At 44.1% G+C, this 17,579-nt stretch overlaps 2 long non-coding RNA genes across 3 annotated transcripts in view; one reads left to right on the forward strand and one right to left on the reverse strand.

Moving 5' to 3' along the window:
* LOC103170329 overlaps positions 1-17,579 on the forward strand; it is a 497,551-nt gene that overhangs the window by 292,297 nt on the left and 187,675 nt on the right. The gene's annotated exons all lie outside the window — the stretch shown is intronic.
* LOC114816095 lies at positions 776-15,945 on the reverse strand. Its single transcript, XR_003763878.2, has 3 exons — positions 15,635-15,945; positions 5,712-5,815; positions 776-1,027 (listed from the first exon to the last, which is right to left on the reverse strand). It is a non-coding gene; the product is annotated as an uncharacterized LOC114816095 (long non-coding RNA).

Consider the following 17,579-nt stretch of genomic DNA (forward strand, 5'->3'; position numbering starts at 1 on the left):
AGGTCGTGGGTTCTAATCCCGGCTCCGCCACTTGTCAGCTGGGTGACTTTGGGCAAGTCACTTAACTTCTCTGTGCCTCAGTTCCCTCATCTGGAAAATGGGGATTAAGACTGTGAGCCCCACGTGGGACGACCTGCTTACCTTCTAACTACCCCAGCGCTTAGAACAGTGCTCGTCACACAGGATGTCCTTAGCAAATACCATCATCATTATTATTATTGCCATCCCTGAATCATGTCACTGGGCACTGTAATGGACCGTCTTTTTTTTTTTTTTTCCTGCCATTCCATCCCCCGTCTGATTATGACATTATGCCAGAGGATTTTCCATCTGCCATTCCATTCCCTGTCTGATTCTGACACTATGCTGGAGGATTTTCTGTCTTTTCGATCCAACAGTCTCTCGTTCTGCAGAGCACTGTACTAAGCGCTTAGGAGAGTTCAATTCAGCAGAGTTAGACCCAAAAAGAGCTTACAGTCTAGATGGAAGACATATTCATTCAGGCATTTAATTGTATTTATTGAGCACTTACTGTGTGCAGAGCTTGGAAAGTACAGTTCGGGCAACAGATATTAAAATAGAAGATGGACCTGAACATAAGTACTGTGGGGCTGAGGATGGAGTGAATAGCAAGTGCTTAGAGGATAATGATTCAAGCAGAAGGGAGAGAGAGAGCAGAGGAGATCAAGGATTCATATTTATTAAGCGCTTACTATGTGGAAAGCACCGTACTAAGGACTTGGAAAAGTACAATACAACAGAGTTGGTAGACACGTTCCCTGTTCACAACTAGCTTTGAGTTTACAGTCTAGAGGGGGAGACAGATATTAAGGTAAAGAACCGATTTATAGTTACGTACATAGATATGTAAAGAAATGCTGTGGGTGGACACCCTCACCTTCCCTCCAAACCTGCCTTCGGTGTTTCAGATTGTTAGCAAGCCACCCGTCCTCCTGTAGGTTCTGTTCTGGAGCCCTCCAAAGGATGTGATGGATGTGTTTAAGTGGCCCAGGGGATCCATGTAACGCTGTTATCCAAAGAAGAAACAGGCTGGGTTAGTCTTAATAATTGTGGTACCGGTTTAGTGCTCACTGTGTACCGGGCACTGTACTAATCGCTGAGATGGACACAAGCAAATGGGTTAGAGTCCCCGTGTCCCCTATGGGCCTCGCCATCTTGACCCCCATTTTCTAGATGAGGGCCCGAGAAGTTAAGCGACTTGTCCACAGTCACGCAGCAGACAAGCGGCAGAGCCGGGATTAGAACACGGGGCCTTCTGACTCCCAGGCCCGGGCTCTGTCCGCTAGGCCACGCTGCTTTCCCACACAGACAGACTGAGGGATGGAATAGTCTGAATTGCAGGCTGTCAGTCAGTCCAGAGTTCTCAGGCTAAACTCAAAGACAGGATTAATGGTTCTACCTCCCAAAACACTGTGTACCTTTTCGCTATGACTCAATCCGCACTAAAGAGTTTGCCCATCCCTAATTTGGGCCCCATCCAGATTTTCATCCCAGATTCTTGCCCCCAGATTAGCTTGTTCCGTGCAGATACAGTAATAGGTTACTGGAAGTGCCTCCCCTGTTCCGAGAGCAGAAAGGTGGATATTTTACTCTCCTCCTTTTTACTGCACTACCGGAGGAAGGTATTTTCACCGTGTCTCTCTTTTTCTCACGAGAAAATATTCTCCTCTACCTCTTCCTTGTAGTTACCCTATAAATAGTCTGTTGGCTCTAGCTGTGAAATGAAACCCTGTGACTCCAATTAAGATTCAATCACAGAATCTTGAGATTGAGGAAAAAGTGCAAATCCTTGCTCATGTTTCCAGTGGCACAGTATACCTTTAATTGCAGTGACCTTTTTGTTTTTTTTGGTCCAGGTCTTAAATACTGAAATCAGGAACCAAAACGAATGGTTTTGAAGTCTAACTTTAGTGTATTTAAGCTGATTTTTTTTTATAAAAGACGTCTTTATGATAAACAGGAGCCTATTTAAACGTAGTGGCGAGTGAGACCTGTTGGACCAAAAGAAAAAAAATGCGTGAGATGTTTTCAACAATCCCCAGTAATTAATTCAGTCAGTAGAGCAGTTCGTCTTAAACCTCCCTTAATCTAATCCTTTAGTCAGTTTACTAACATGCATGTAAGTTTTAAAGTAATACATCTTGGGTGTGTTTTAGGCATTCATCTGTCAATCGATAGTATTTATTGAGTGCTGGACTACCTTTGACTTCATACTCGTTTATCCTGTTTTCTTATAAATGGACAGACACTGTCAATTTGTTAATTTTACAATTATATTTAGGAGTTCAGACCGTATATCATGCCTCACCTTGAAGCCTTTAATTTCAGTCATTATGACCAGGCATCAGGTTGTAGAAGGAGATAGTTTAGGGAGTGGGATTTGGAGAAATAAGGGGAAATAGGAAATTTAATTTTGCAGCTCCCGCTGCCTGGAAACTACGATTTCTAGATTGATTCTGTTCAGTTTCCCCTTTTTCTCTCCCTATGCATTAAACTAAGTGTCTGATTCGAGGTTCTGTGTGTTTGGGAAAATGTCGGGAGGTACCTCTAATTTTTCTCAATTTCCTCTGCCAATAACCCTGATAGACCAGCTTTCATTCTATGCCACCACATGAATTGTAATTACAGTTCTGGAGCTTGGAATCATGGCTAATGACAGCTTAAAGAATTCAGAGCCCCAGAACCTTCGGCTTTAGAAGAGGAAATGAGATAACAAGATATTTCATATTATCCCACCAATTCCAGCAAATCAGACGGTAGTCAAGAGCTAAACCAAGGCATCGATCAAACAAAACTAGGGTTACAGCTCACGTTCAGGCCCAAGCTACTCAGCCTGACTCCTGGGCGCAGAAAGGCTCAAGAGAACATAATTGGCAGGGAAGAAGGAGTGAAAGGGATGCTGCACGAATCACTACCGTCAATTCCGCCCTCCCCATTCTCAGGTCTTGAATCTCAGGTCTGAGCATATCTGTCGTTTATGATGGGAGACTCCGTTGTCGTCATCCTTATCATGAGAGTGCATCATACCTGGGCTCACTAAAGAAGATTTGAAATCTTCGAGCCCAGTCCTCCAAGAGTTGCATCCCTTTTGCAATCCCGTATGGTTTGAGGTGTATTTTTTGGTCTGTGGTGGAACCCGCTCACCAGTTTTACGAAGGCGATCTGTGGTCTCCCTACAGCTTCTCCTGATCTATGGGCATATTACTGTGTCACAGAAGAAAATGAGATTAGTCTGACAGAATTTTTTCTTCATAAAAGTGTTTATACCGGTTTCTCCCAACTCCCCCAGGACATGTGAGGCATTTACAAATAAGCTGTCAGCTCTGTGCATAATTCTCTCTCTCTCTCTCTCATTATGAGTTGTGATTTTTGGTCACCTGACAAGACCAAGAAATTAGGCTTAATAGGGAGTTGGCCATATAATAAGTGTATTAACTTGATTAGGCTGGCACTCTTCTAGTGGGTGTGGTTAATAAACTAGCAAATCCCCAGCACGCTGCATTCCTAAAATCCAGTTCCAAATGTGGTAGTTGAAATCCCTGTATGAAGATGCGTCGGTTCTTGCCCTTGAGAAAAATAATTCAGTAGATATGTGACTAGTCACAACAGATAGAGTTTTCCATACTTTTATAGTAATGATATTATTGGTGGCGTATCTATTAGCCACTTTGATATTAGCCACATCCATTTTAATATTCCGGGACAGTGTGATGACGTGGAAAGCTCTTTCAAAGTATTTGTGTCCCCTAGATGAAGTCACGCTTTGGGTCCCACGCGTGTGTGTAATACGGAAATGTGTACATATATCCTTCCAGGTGATATTTAGAGTAAGACTTGCCTGTTTTTTTAATTCACAAGCAATAAATATTTTTCAGGGAAAGAATAAACAACTGGCATTTCCCTTTCTTCGGTAGGTCAGATACTGAGGACTAGCAAACCTCCCACTTGGGGAGAGTAGAGATCTTTTAAAAGAGGCCTTAGCTGACCCTCTTCAATGCCCAGGGCTGTGCCTCTACTTACATGGGGGCCATAAAATTTCATCCACGTACGTAGAACAGCCATTGTAATCAACTAATTGCGGATCCGAATCAGCCACCTGGGCCTTCTGAAAGGCGGCAAGTGCCCTCTCAGTGAGCCAAGCGGTTGTTTCCATTGTTGGCATCCGCAAGTTGGCTCTTGCATGCTAATTAATCCAAGGTACAATTATGATCTATATATTCAGGGGGAGTAGAATGCTGAAGACTGTAGCTCCGAATGCATTCTATCATGTGACAGGAGATCAACCCGTAGGAATTACCCTCAGAAAATGTGAACTGGCAGCATTATGTAACAGGAGGTAGATATGTACGGAGGGTATTTATTTTATCTTCACGCATCTCATCTGTTCTCGTGTCGTTTCCTAAACCGGGATGGTTCACCAGAGTCATTTCTCATGTTTTTGAACAATGCATTTGAAATTTGTATAGGCTATACTATAGAAGCTAAACCCTCCAACTCCCTGTTAACTACAGGCCTGGAAGGGAGAAATGGCCTATGTGAATATTACAGAACAATGGAAAGTACCCAAAATTGTGGTGACAGTGCCCACCTTGGTAGTAGAAGGCTAAATCCCCGGGATTTGGGTGGAATGATGAGGGAGGGTAGGCTTGGCCCATGGAACGTGAATGGAGGACATGTGGAATGAACGATTGTCACAGGATGGGAACCTTTCAAAGGGGGAGGGCGGTCAGGGTAAAGGCTCTTTCTAAAGTCATGAGAATTTTAAATTACATCGTGGATAATGAAAGGATCTGAATGGAAGTTGAAAACCAAAAAACCCTCCAGAAATGGAATATTTAGAGAGTGTGAAAACTGATTGCTCATTTTGTATAGTTGTATCGCTTAAGCACTTACTGTGTGTCAAGCACTGTTCTAAGCATCACAGACAGGCAATAAGAATTTATAAGAGGAACATTTATGGTTTACCCTTTAATAATACTTAAAGTGCTTTGACCAGTGGCTTGCTCTGAATAAACCTGTCTTTCAACCAAGCTAAATATCAAATAAACAACACTTCAGAAAATGCTTCATGACTTAGAAGAGCCAAACTTAAGTGTCCCAATTACAGTATGTTCCCAATAATAAAGTACCCAACAGCTAATCCTTTTGGAGTAGGATTTAATCAGGCTGGGCCAGGATAATACCTAAATAATGTAATCATCCTACTTAGCAGGTTTGGGAATCTGTTTTACATGGGCACCCGTCATTAAGAGGCACTCATATAAACACTCGGTTAGCTTCTTAGTCGAGTGTCTTCTGCTCTTATAATGGATCGGTCAATTCTGGAAGATCATAGAAGACAAAATCTTGCAAGACCACAACCGTGAAGGCAAAGAAGACGGCTTCTCCTTTCCTTGGAAAATGAATATAGTATTGCCGATCACTCTGTTTAAAAACATCGAGGCAAAAGGTCAACAGCGCCAGTTGGGTTTTAGGCAGCCTAACACGTGTATGAGTTTTGCCTGTGATGAAATATGCAATACTGCTTTACTCATGTTTCGTCTTCATACCATTCGAAAATATCAAGGCATTTCAGAAATGCTACAAACGCCCAGAAATGTAACCCCCTCTGAGATGGATGGTCACAATTCCGGCATGAAATCCAGGCAGTCCCGCTGAGCAGAAAGGGAGACACAGAGAGAAACTCTTACCAAAATGCCGTATAGTTTCTTTGTGTCTGGAAAAGACAAGCGGGATCTCATACTTCGGTTCTTATCCAGATGAAGTACCCAGAAAGGCACTCAGTTTTTCCACCCTGGAAAGGCAAAAGTGCTGAGTGAAATCCTGCTGGGATGGAAACCAGTTGGTCCAGATGGCTCAAATATTTCAGACCTTCAAGCCAGCTCCTTCACACTCCTGATAGAAATGATAATATGTTGTAGAATTTTTATTTAAACAGTTGATTTCTAAGCTTATGCACATCCAGAGGGAATATAGACTTTATTTATTTGTATAAATGTCTGTCTCTCCTTCTAGACGGTAAGCTTCTTGCGGGCAGGGAATGTGTGTGTTATATTATTATAACGTACTCTCCCAAGTGTTCTGCACACAGTAAGCGCTCAGTAAATGCTACTGACCCACTAAATGAGCAGATTGCACACTCAGGGCAAGCGCGTCTGGAAGATCCCCCATGTTACTGTGACCCGCTCTTTCTCTGTCCGATCTTCAACTCCTCTGTGAAGTCGTAAATTCCTTGTGAGCAGGAATTACTTCTTTTGTCTTTATCAGTCTCCCTCGGGTGCTTAGGGCAGTGTGTTCTGCATTTAGTAGGCACTCAGTAAATACTACTGATTGATTGGGAAGTATTCTTGGAGATAGAAAAAGGGCTTGGTTTAGGGATGTTTGGATTTGATTCAACAATAAGTAATTACGCTTTTCCTAAAAAAGACTATTTTTGATTTTGGTTTTTTCCCCATTCATTTTCCTTTATGAATCACCCAAGGGGACCCTATTTCCAGTCTTACTTTTTTCCCATTTTATTGTCAAAAGCCTTTGCCCTTTCTTTGTATTCCTCTTAGGGAAATTGATTTCATTTCTACTTTATGGGAAATTCCAATTTTCTGGACTCCTTCATAAACTCCTTTTCTTGTGGCTCTGCCACTTGCCTCTTGTGTGACCTTGGGCAAGTCACCTAACTTCTCTGTGCTTCAGTTTCTGCATTTGTAAAATGAGGATCAATATTTGTTCCCCTTCATTCTTAGACAGCGAACCCCAGTGTGAGACGGGGATTGCGTCTGGCCTGATTAACTGGTGTCCACCCCAGTGCTTGGCAGGTGGAAAATACTTAGAAAATGCCATAAGTATCATTCTTCTCATTATTATTAAACCCTTCTTAGCCATTTTCAAGTTCCAAGGAGGGTAATTCACACTGTCGCCACAGAATAAGTGCTGGTGACTAGATGAATGACCACCAAAATTCATTTTATAAGACAATTTTCTCTTTTCATTTGCCTGCCTTTTTTTACTTGCAGACCTAAATTCCATCTGTTCTGTACTATTTTCTCATCTCCCTCACTCCATATCCCCACATACTGCATCATCTATAAATTTCAAACCCTAGCACCCAAACACTTAGATCTTCATCCTACCGATGCCGGAGCACTTAAGTATCTATCTTCTACCTTGGTGCTTTCCTTGTACATGTAACTCACTGTAGTGTCTCTCCATCTCACCATTGTGCAAACCCTATGACACGTGTACTATCTCTGTTGTACTTTCCCAAGCACTTAGTACAGGCCTCTTCCCGGAGTAAGCGCTCAGTAAATGCTACTGGTTGATTCACTGATGGCTTGCAGATGGATAACCCTATTTCCAGTTGGGTTTTCACTGCAACAGGACAAACAACCAACGAGTAACACCGGCAAAGAGAATCGGGAAATGCCATTAAGGAATCACAGTTGGAATATCCTACCCAAACGCTCACATTTGAGAAGCAGCGTGGCCTAGTGGAAAGAGTCCGGGCCTGGGATTCAGAGGACCTGGGTTCCAATTCCGCCTCTGCCACTTGTCTGCTGTGTGACTCTGGGCGAGTCACTTAACTTCTCCGAATTTCAGTTACCTCATCTGTAAAAGGGGGATTAAGATTATGAACCCCAAGTGGGACATGGACTGTTTCCAACCTGATTAGCATGTATCTACCCAATACTACACTTCCTGGTGGATAGAAAGTGCTTAACAAATACTATTTTTAAAAAAACCCCTAATCATTCAGTGGTATTTATTGAACGCTTACCGGTTGTAGAGCACTGTACTAAGCGATTGGGTGAGTAAAATGCAACCGAGTTGGTAGACACAGTCTCTGCCCACAGGAGGCTTTACGGTCCATTGGGAGTTTATAGTCGAGTGGAAGCTTCCATTCTAGTGGGACTAGGCTACATGAGTAGACTACTGAAAACCCTCTCCAGTGTCGCAATTAACACGAAAATGGTTAGCAGCAGGGAATATTTTGTTAGCAAATGCGGATAGATTTTCCATTCAAGCAGCTACTTTCTAGGAATTAGTGCTGCATAGCCTGTTGCTAACCTTGGGTATTTTCTTTCCTGCTTCATTTTAATAGGTGGAAAAGGAAATATCTGCACAGGAAAAATACCTCTTAGTGTCTGACTGAATCTATACCCAGTTGCTCAATGGCTCAACTGCTCAGTGATTCTGCTTTTGCTTAGTTGACTCTCACTTTCCATTCCATCCATCTAATAGCCTCTCTCACATTCTTTTTCCTGGAGATTTTGAATGTTTGCAGAAGAGAGCATAAAAGAGAAATGTGTCAAAAAGCATTTGAGACTTTAAGCAGAAAGCATCAGAATCATCGTTCTGAGTTCACTGAAGGAGAGTAGCCTTCTCTGTCTTCCTGTCTGGAGAAATCTGCTGAATTAAACCTCGAGATAATTATGTCACTTAGAGCAAGTCTCCCTCTTAAACCGATGCTTTATAGTTGGCTATTGAACTCTTACGTCAACACCACAAATCTAAATTAACCTGTTGTATAATACAGCTGTGAGGAGCCTAAATCATGAGTCCTGTGGAGAGTTTTAGAAAACAGCTCTCTTCTTGGAAGTCTTATCTTAATTATTTTTCTTATCAAAGTAAGCATAATGCCTTTTCAAACAATGCATGGCAAAACTGGGCCTTAAACCGATATCAACTACTGCATCTGTCCATATCCCCGCCTCCAAAAATGGTTTGGGCCATTTTCTTCTAGACAGAGGGAGTTGGTGCCTGGAATCTGTTACTTTCCCCAGAATCCTCTTTTGTCAGTCTTCACCCGCTAGTTGATGAATTAGATTCATCACCCTTTCCATGGAGCCCGATCTTCAGTTGCTGCCTAGAAAGGCAAGACATTCTTTTCCCCAAGAGAGGCAGCTGAGACTGCCGTCGCTCCTCTTTTCAGGTTGTCGGCGGAGCGAAGTCCAAGGGAAATATTGCTTGCGACCACCATTTCAATTATAGTTTCAGTACTTTTTTGGGGACACTTTGACAAGTATACAAAAAATGGCCTCCTTCAAGGAGCCCCAGACCTCAACCCCGCCTCCTGCCTCAGCATCTGCCCGACGGACAACACCCTCAACGGCTCACCTCACCTTCATGTCTCTTATGTCCGACTTTCCGAGCTATAAAGAACCCAGCAGTATATAGAGAAGCAGTGTGGTCTAGTGGATAGAGCAAAGTCCTAGGGTTCAGAAGGGTCTGGGTTCCAATACTGGCTCTGGGTCCTAATCCTGGGTCTGCCAGTCGTCTTCCGTGTGATCTTGGGCAAGTCATTGAACTTCTCTGTGCCTCAGTTACTAGAAAATGGGGATTAAGACTGATCTTATAAATAGCTTATATCTACCCCAGCCTTTAGCCCCATGCTTGGAGCATAGTAAACACTTAGCAAATTCCATAAAGAAACAGTAGCAGAGACAGTAACACATATGAGGAAACAAGCATTTGTGAACTTCAGAAGACATTGACGTGGGAGGAAGAAGGGGGAGAAAGGCCCTGAGCTTCCTTTGCCCGATGACTACTCTAGTCAGAAACTGGCCCTGTTACTTTAAAACGGGAAAAGAATGGAGAGGGCTGGATGATAGGAAGACTAGAATTTGATTTTTAAGTCTACCACTACCTTGCTACGGAACTTCGGAAAAATGGTACGAACACTCCGTGTTTCCATTTCAACATATTTAAATGAAGACACATCGGGTCCACCAGAGTTCAAGGCCGTCTTAACAGTTGAAAGGTGGACAAGGACCGTGATCATCAACAGTAAGTATTGAGCACCTGTCACATGCTAAGTGTTTGGCAGCAGAATATTCAGTCCTTGTCCTTCAGGTCTTTGCAATCTAACAGAAAAATAATGGTGATATTTGTTAAGCTCTTGTTGTGTGTCAAGCACTGGGGTAGATACAAGATAATCAGTTTGGACATAATGTCAATCCGAATGAGGGTCATAGCCTAAGTAATAATGTCTAGGATTTAATCCCCATTTTACAGATGAGGAGACTGAGCAACAGAGAGGTTGTGACCTTCCCAAGGTCACACAGCAGACAAGTGATAAAGCCAAGAAAAGGACCCAGGTCCTCTTACTCCCAGTCCCATGCTTTCTCCACTAGGCCACACTGCTTCTCTCAGACAGAGGGGTAAGACAAAATAGCAGAAACTATGACAGTGTTTGCCAGGGTAGTAATCAGTAAAAACCATTGATGGGAGACTGGAAAAAATGCCAGAGTTTTCTGGCTTTCAGGGTGAGGTAACTTCTATAAGTTGTTGATTGTCCATTCGTTTCCCCTTGATTTTTGGACTCAGAAGGTGATAAACACAGAAGCAATTTAACTAGTGTATTGCCTGAGAATTTGACCATTTGAACCCCAAAAATGAAATTAAAGTTGGCAAAAAGGACTCGAGGTTTACCACAGGCATGTGTAGGTTTTTGCTATTCCTTGGGACTTTGGCTACGACAAACCAAAAATCCAGACTAAAAGCAAGAAAAGTAGGATTTGAAAGATTTGATCCTCAAGCTTCTCATTGGCCTATTGAGGTTGGGAAAGTGTAACATTAAGTAGGTGGAAAAATCAGAGTAAATCATTTATCCTAATTTAGCCAGGCCCAGATTAGTGCCCTAGCATTCTGAGCGGTATTTGTGGAGCTTCTGATTACTGGCCACAGCTTGTGAATCATGGCTAATGACATCACGCTCTGAACATTCTTTCATGGAGACCATCTGCTTACGCAATTGGAACTTACGCGTACCGCTTTAGCATTTCCAAGTATGCTTCCTGCATTTTCTTCCTGCATTTGGGAATGTTATAAATAGTACGTCCTTTTTATAACCCGGCAGACATTTATTTTTAAATCAAATGGCACTTGCTGTGGGCTGCTCCTCCTAGAGGGGCTCTAATAGCCAGTGGATCCGAGAACCCGAAACGCTCAGTCAGTTTTGAGCCTGTGGGAACCTCCGAAGGAGAGTGCGAAGGATGGGGTTAGGACATCCAGTTCTCATTCAACCGGTGACAGTGATAATTGGCTGAGTTCACTTCACATTGTTTTCAGTTTCATGTAAATATTGACTGTGAAGGGATGCCAAAGCTTCCAACGTCACCGAACCGGAGCCAGAACAGAGCCACACCTGGTGCGGGATCACATACTCATAACTGTCAGCCCCATGTGGGACAAGGACTGAGTCTAAACTGATTATCTTGTGTCTACCCCAGTGCTTAATACAGTGTTGGATGCGTAGTACTTGATAAATGCTGTTAGTATTGTTATTAGATGAGAGGACTGAATGGAACCTCAAATCTAAATCCCTTTCGAGTCACTCCCTCACTAAAGCAAACGTTTCATTGGCACTTCATGGATATTCCTTGTTTTACCCGGGGTAGAAAAGCAGCGTCAGGTTGAAGTATTCACAGTCACTAACCGGGCCGTGCGGTTCTCCTTAATCTTGCCCAAATGATGTGGTTGCTTGCTGTTTCTCACAGGTTTTCTCTCTGAACTTAAAACAGCAGGGGCCTTTAGGACAATAGAGGGGAGTAATTTTATTCGTCAGGGACATCCGCTTCGGGAAGAACCATTAAGTGAAGATCATTTCCACCAAGACCCTCCCCCAAAATACTCCGAGATGAATGAAAGCGTAACAACGGGAGCTGATGAAATAAAAAATACCAGTTGATGTTGAAAAGATAGGAAAGTCTATAGAAAGGTCTTTACCCGAAATCAGAATTGATAGGTGGTACCATTTAGTAGGTGCTCTTCAGAAAGGAGTCCAGCTGTTGATGTGCTGGAAAGAAATACGGCCGGGTTCTTGTCCCTACTCCACAAATAGGGGGATGTCTGCTGGGAAGAAGTCCGTAGTACGCTGCTCTGCACACGGTAAGCGCTCAGTAAATATAGTTGAGTCTTTCATATGGCAGATGGACCCAGTAGGAAGGAGTTTTGCAAAGCAGCCGGCTACCGCGGGCAGGACCAACCACAGCACCAACCAAGGCAACCTCATGCTGAGCTGCGGCAACGTAGCGCGGCGTCGGTCCGATGCTGCTCTCATTTTGGCCGTAGAGCGCATCCTCCTCACGAAATCCTCCGCGTGCCCTTCGGCCTGCCTGGCCGACTGAGGCTTGTCCATCGTCTTGTCCAAATCACCCTCGAAAGCTAGACAGAGGGAAAGAGCCTCGGCTCAGTGCTCCAGAGAGAAAGTTAGGAGGGTGAAATGAAAAAGAAGATGAATTCTTTTACCAATACCCCAAAGGTCTGAAGGATCTCATGTCTGTCACCCGTTACCTCATGCATCAGCAAACAGCGGGAAATCAAATGCGTTGCTTAAGGAGATGAATCATTACTTCAGTGAGAGAGTGGCATTCATTAACTCTTTGGTACGTGCGAGGGAAGCTTCCTTGATAAATTCATAGTCTTCGTAACAAAAGCGAAGGCACCGCTATCTTCAGATAGCCGCAATGCCTCTGATAATGAGGACCCCTAGAAAGGTTATGAAGGGCCCGGGGAAACTGTTCGTGTTTTGAAAAAAAGGAAAGAAACCCTACAGGTTAATTCTGTAGAGCCTTTCACTGACTCTTCATTAAGAGGAAGAAAATCTAGTCACACTTTGAAGTTATTGAGCAGTTGTTCGGGGGGTCTTGAGTTTCTGAAATCCACGCTTTTCCAAGTACTCTCTTTCTAATTATTAAATCCATGTGTATTTCAAGGACAATTTAAACTGTAGAACTGCTTACTGATTAGTTTACTTGTAATTTGTACTCATCACGTTTTGCTGAATTAGAGCGATTTTGTGTCCATGAAATCTCTTTAGTTGACTTAGAGAGGCTTTTTGAGGCTTGTTTTTGTGGAAACATGAAGTCACTTTTGGAAGGAAAAAAACAACAACCTTGGGCAGCAAACGTTTTGAATTTAGTTTGGAATTCCAAAGATGTGTACATCGAGTGGGTTCTTGGCAAAAGCATCCTTTCCTCTCACACAAGCCCGGCTCGCTTTTCCTATGGGGTGTCATTTTGGCGCCCCCCAGGGGACGCAGCTAGTTTCCACCGGAGTTGGATTTGAAAAAGCTAAACACTTTGAGCACCTCGTTGGACGAACGTCTTGGGCAAAGGCGATCTAGGCAGTGGACTGATGCCGAAGCTGAAACAGTAGGATGTGAGGAACGCCCAACTTGGATATGCTCTTCAGTTCCACTTTGACTTTTGTGATCCAGGGGCACTCTGGACCGTGTAGACCGTCTCCCCCGTGGACCGTCGTCACCCTCTCTAGGCTCTAAACTCTTTATGAGCGGGGAACGAGCCTGCCAACTCTGGAATTATATTCTCCCAAGGGCTTAGTACAGTGCTCTGCGCGTAGTAATCGCTCAATAAATGCGACTGATGACCCCCAGGGCCAGATTACCTCTCTGGGATTGGGAAAATCATGGGTGAATCAGCGTGCTATTTAAGGGCTTACTATGCATCAAACACTTTACTGAGCAATGGGGTAAATACAAGGTTATCAGGTCAGAAACAGTCCCTGCCTCATCTAGAGTTCACAGTCCAAAGCGGGGAGAGGGGGAGAATTTAACCCCCATTTTACAGATGAAGAAAGTGAGGCGCATTGAAGTTATGTGACTGGTCCAAGGCCACACAGAAGGCAAGGGGTGGAGCAGGGATCAGAACCCCAGTGTCCTGACCCCCAAGCCCGTAACCTTTACCTCAGGTCATTCAGCTTCCCCAGCGTGGGCATCACTGGCTTGTCCGGCTACAAGCAACTACTTGCTTTCTACACAGAAGCGAGAAAGTTGTCTAGCTGGAGTCAAATCGTTACAACTGGGTGAAAGTCGCGCCTCTATTATCTCTATGGGATTTTCCAAAACAAATTTTGGAGCCGGTCTAGCCAGTCCAAATCTGGTGCCCTCCTATGCAGAGTTCCTCAAAGAATCTGGGACCGATTCCATCTTTTATGCCCCTTCCGGTTCGTGGGACTGGGCCAGTTCCAAACCCGTTCTTCCCGAATGATCCTGAGACCACTAGAACCAGCCTGGTCCCCGGGGTATAGACCCGGAAAGACACGAGACATCGTTTGGGCAACATTAACCAGAAGTACGTGTCGAACTGGTGACTGCCAATACTTCCGATAAACGCTGCTCTTCTCCCATAGGTAAAATGAGGCATATTCCTAAAGTGACAATGAGGCAGGAGGTTTTCAGTGCCTGACTCCCCTTCTAGGTTGTAACGTCCTTGAGGGCAGGGATTGTGTCTACTTACGCCATCGCACTCTTCCAAGTGCTCATGAGAGAAGCGGCGTGGCTCAGTGGAAAGAACACGGGACTGGTAGTCAGAGGTCGTGGGTTCTAATCCCGGCTTCGCCACTTGTCAGCTGTGTGACTGTGGGCAAGTCACTTCACTTCTCTGTGCCTCAGTTCCCTCATCTGGAAAATGGGGCTTAAGACTGTGAGCCCCACATGGGACAACCTCATTACCTTGTATCTCCCCCAGTGCTTAGAACAGTGCTTGGCCCATAGTAAGCACCTAACAAATACCATCATCATCATCATCATAGTGCTCTGCACCCGAAAGAGGTTCCCTAAATCTTACAGATCAGTCGACTGACTGATCGGTATCGCCATATCTAGTGCCCACAGTAAGCACTCAGTAAATACCACTGATAGATTGATAGTGACTTGAACCTTTTTGGCATTCTCTTTTGGTAAAGAGCATTCTGGGAAACTGAATTTCATGTTCCAGGAAAGTGACTCGTATCACAGAGCAGGGCAGAGATCGACTAGCCTGGGAGATGCTGTGTTCTCCCTTCCGGTACTGTCTGGACCTGGATTTAAAGCACGATCAGTAGTGTTTGAACTTTATAATGTCACACAGAGCAGCAGGGTGGCCTAGTGGATAGAGCACAGGCCTGGGAATAAGAAGGACCTGGGTTCTAATCCCGGCTCCGCCAATTGTCTGCTGTGTGACCCTGGGCAAGGCATTTAATTTCTCTGTGCCTCAGTTACCTCATCTCCAAAATGGGGATTGAGACTGTGAGCCCCATATGGGATCGGGACTGCTTCCAACCTGATTAGCTTGTGTCTACCCCAGCACTCAATACAGTGCCCAGCGCATAGTAAGCTCCTAAAAAATAATGTAAAAAAAAAAAAAAAAAAGACAATGTAGATGCAAACCCCCAGGGGTCACCCCTTCCTAGGTGAGTTTCCTCGTCTATCACCTGGACATTTATGATTAAAGCAAATTTCACAATTTCTTTTCTAGTGCTCGTGAGCCACATAGTGTCTCTTCTCCTCTATGCCTCGTTTGGATTTTTGTGTTACAGTGGTTCGGTAATCTGGGCAAATTGCCAATATTTCCCCCCCCACCCCCTGCGGGTCCCCTGATGAAATATTGCTGGATTGAAGCGCTTTCCATTACATCAGTACGACTAGCTTCCACAAGCTTTATGCCGGAACCCTAAGTCACTGCTCTTTCCTTCCCCGTCGCTTTGCCGCTACGTCCTTCTCTATTCTCACGTGACTTGTTCTCCTTTCCCTCCGTGTTCCTGGATGGTCCTTTTCATTCCATTCTGACCCTACAGATTTCTTATATTTAACAAAAGACAATTGCCGAGAGATACTCACTTTTCCTGTGCAGGTCCCAACCTGGACTTCAGCCATACGTTCCACCGACCGGGCAGACGCTTTAGGCCGCCAGGTGGGATGCGAACTCCGTTGCCAGGGACATTTGTCACCGTCTAATGGGGTCACCGTCGGGTAAACGGGGACCTCCGCACCCATATACAAGTCCTTCGATACAAATCCTGGCTGTGGTCTTGCAGCCATCTTGAATTCCTGGAGCAGGACAAAAGGAACATCTCCCCGGTCACCCGGCGGGAAGATGTCACTTCCACTTGAGATCAAGCAACTTCGACTGGCTGAGACGGTGTTGAGTGCGGTGATGAAGCCTCTCGGAGAAGCTCCTCATTCCAGTCACGGCACACACATGCTGGTGTTTCCCTGTCAAAATACACCCATTCTTATCAGTCAGCATCTGTTTCCTTTTTCGCAGGCCTGTTTACCAGATTTTTCATTGAGAAACTTCCCCACGGAAGATTGTTTTGCTCTCGTTTGCTCATTCATGAGATAACTACACCTCCCAGCTGCAACTATTTTAAGGAAATCTCAGTGTAGGGCTTATAATTTATTGTGACTCAGATCCTACCAACGTGAATGCTGGGGTACAAAACTCTTGCAGTCGAAGCGGTTTTCAACTACAGTTAATTTGCACTATATTTCTCTGGATGGCCTACGGAGGGCTGGCGTGATTCTGCGGCAACGGAGCTTGTCAGAATAGTCTTCTCCACTTCAGTCCCCAAACCGCGTAGATTGTTTTTTAACAAGTTGCTAATGATCCGTATGCAAATGGGTGGAATTACTAGTGTTTTCTGAAGTTTCGCATCCATGGAAAGTAATCTAGACTAAGTAAACTCATCAGTTTCATACAGGATAGAATCAGATCGCTATTGCCAGGCGTTTCCATGGTAACTGCCTTGCTAAGCAAACTTCTCAACAAAATATACAGCTGTTATTGCTATCGCGTTGCTAAGCTCCCTTGACAAAACCACAGTAAAATAACCACTCCACAGTAGCTCGCCTTTAGGTATGGATGTGCATCTCAACCAACATCCATCCATAAAGCTGCCGTAGATTAGCCGTCGTTTCTTTTCTAAATGATAAAATGTCCATTTAACCCTAAACTTCCAGCTCTACCGTTTTGGGGTGGGGTTTTTTTGGTGGGGGTTTTTTTTTTTTTTTTTTGCTTCTTTTCCTGTTTGACTTTAACCGGAGGTTGCTGAGAAAAATTCCCGTTTAAATCTTTATGTTCGTTGTGAATATATTGACTTCCTATTCACCACGTACCCCTCAGTGCTAATAATGAGCACTTCTCAATTCGGGGATTATTCGGGGCTACCAGCTAGGTATTCTGACTAGCTTCAAGCAACACCTGGCATTGAAAGTCTGGACGATAAATGGTTTCTCTCCCATTGTCTCACCTATCATTTTATTTATCGCGATTGGGCTCGATCAGCTCCCGGAGCAGAGATCGTCACTGTTTTGGGAGAAAGCAGCCAAACATTCTACGTATCTCTCTGGTTGATAGCCAAGTTGAAAAATCGTGCTAATTTTGTAAAACTGCCAAAAAGAGGGAGGGACTATCACATGTATTATCTCTCTAGTCCTGACATACTTTAGCACTTGCACAAGCTGTGAGTCAGTGGGAAAAATAGGTCAAAACCAAAAAGGAAAGTCTGATTCCCATGAAATATTCACAGTGAACACCAATTCCCTTTGCTCGCTGCGAGGAGGGGATGGAGTAGGAAATGTCAATCGATGGAAACGGTGCTTCCAAGTAGGAAAAAGACGTGCAGCAATTTCTCACCAAGCCCCCTCTCTTATCCCATTTCATAAAAATAATTAAATGAAGATCAATATTCCTGCTTCACTCGATTGAACGGGAGGGCTTAACGGCATTTTCCCTCTGGTTAAGGGTTTATTGTTGTAAGAGTTGGAACTGTAGATCATTCAT

Source organism: Ornithorhynchus anatinus, chromosome 13, assembly GCF_004115215.2.
Source record: "Ornithorhynchus anatinus isolate Pmale09 chromosome 13, mOrnAna1.pri.v4, whole genome shotgun sequence".
Lineage (NCBI taxonomy): Eukaryota > Metazoa > Chordata > Mammalia > Monotremata > Ornithorhynchidae > Ornithorhynchus > Ornithorhynchus anatinus.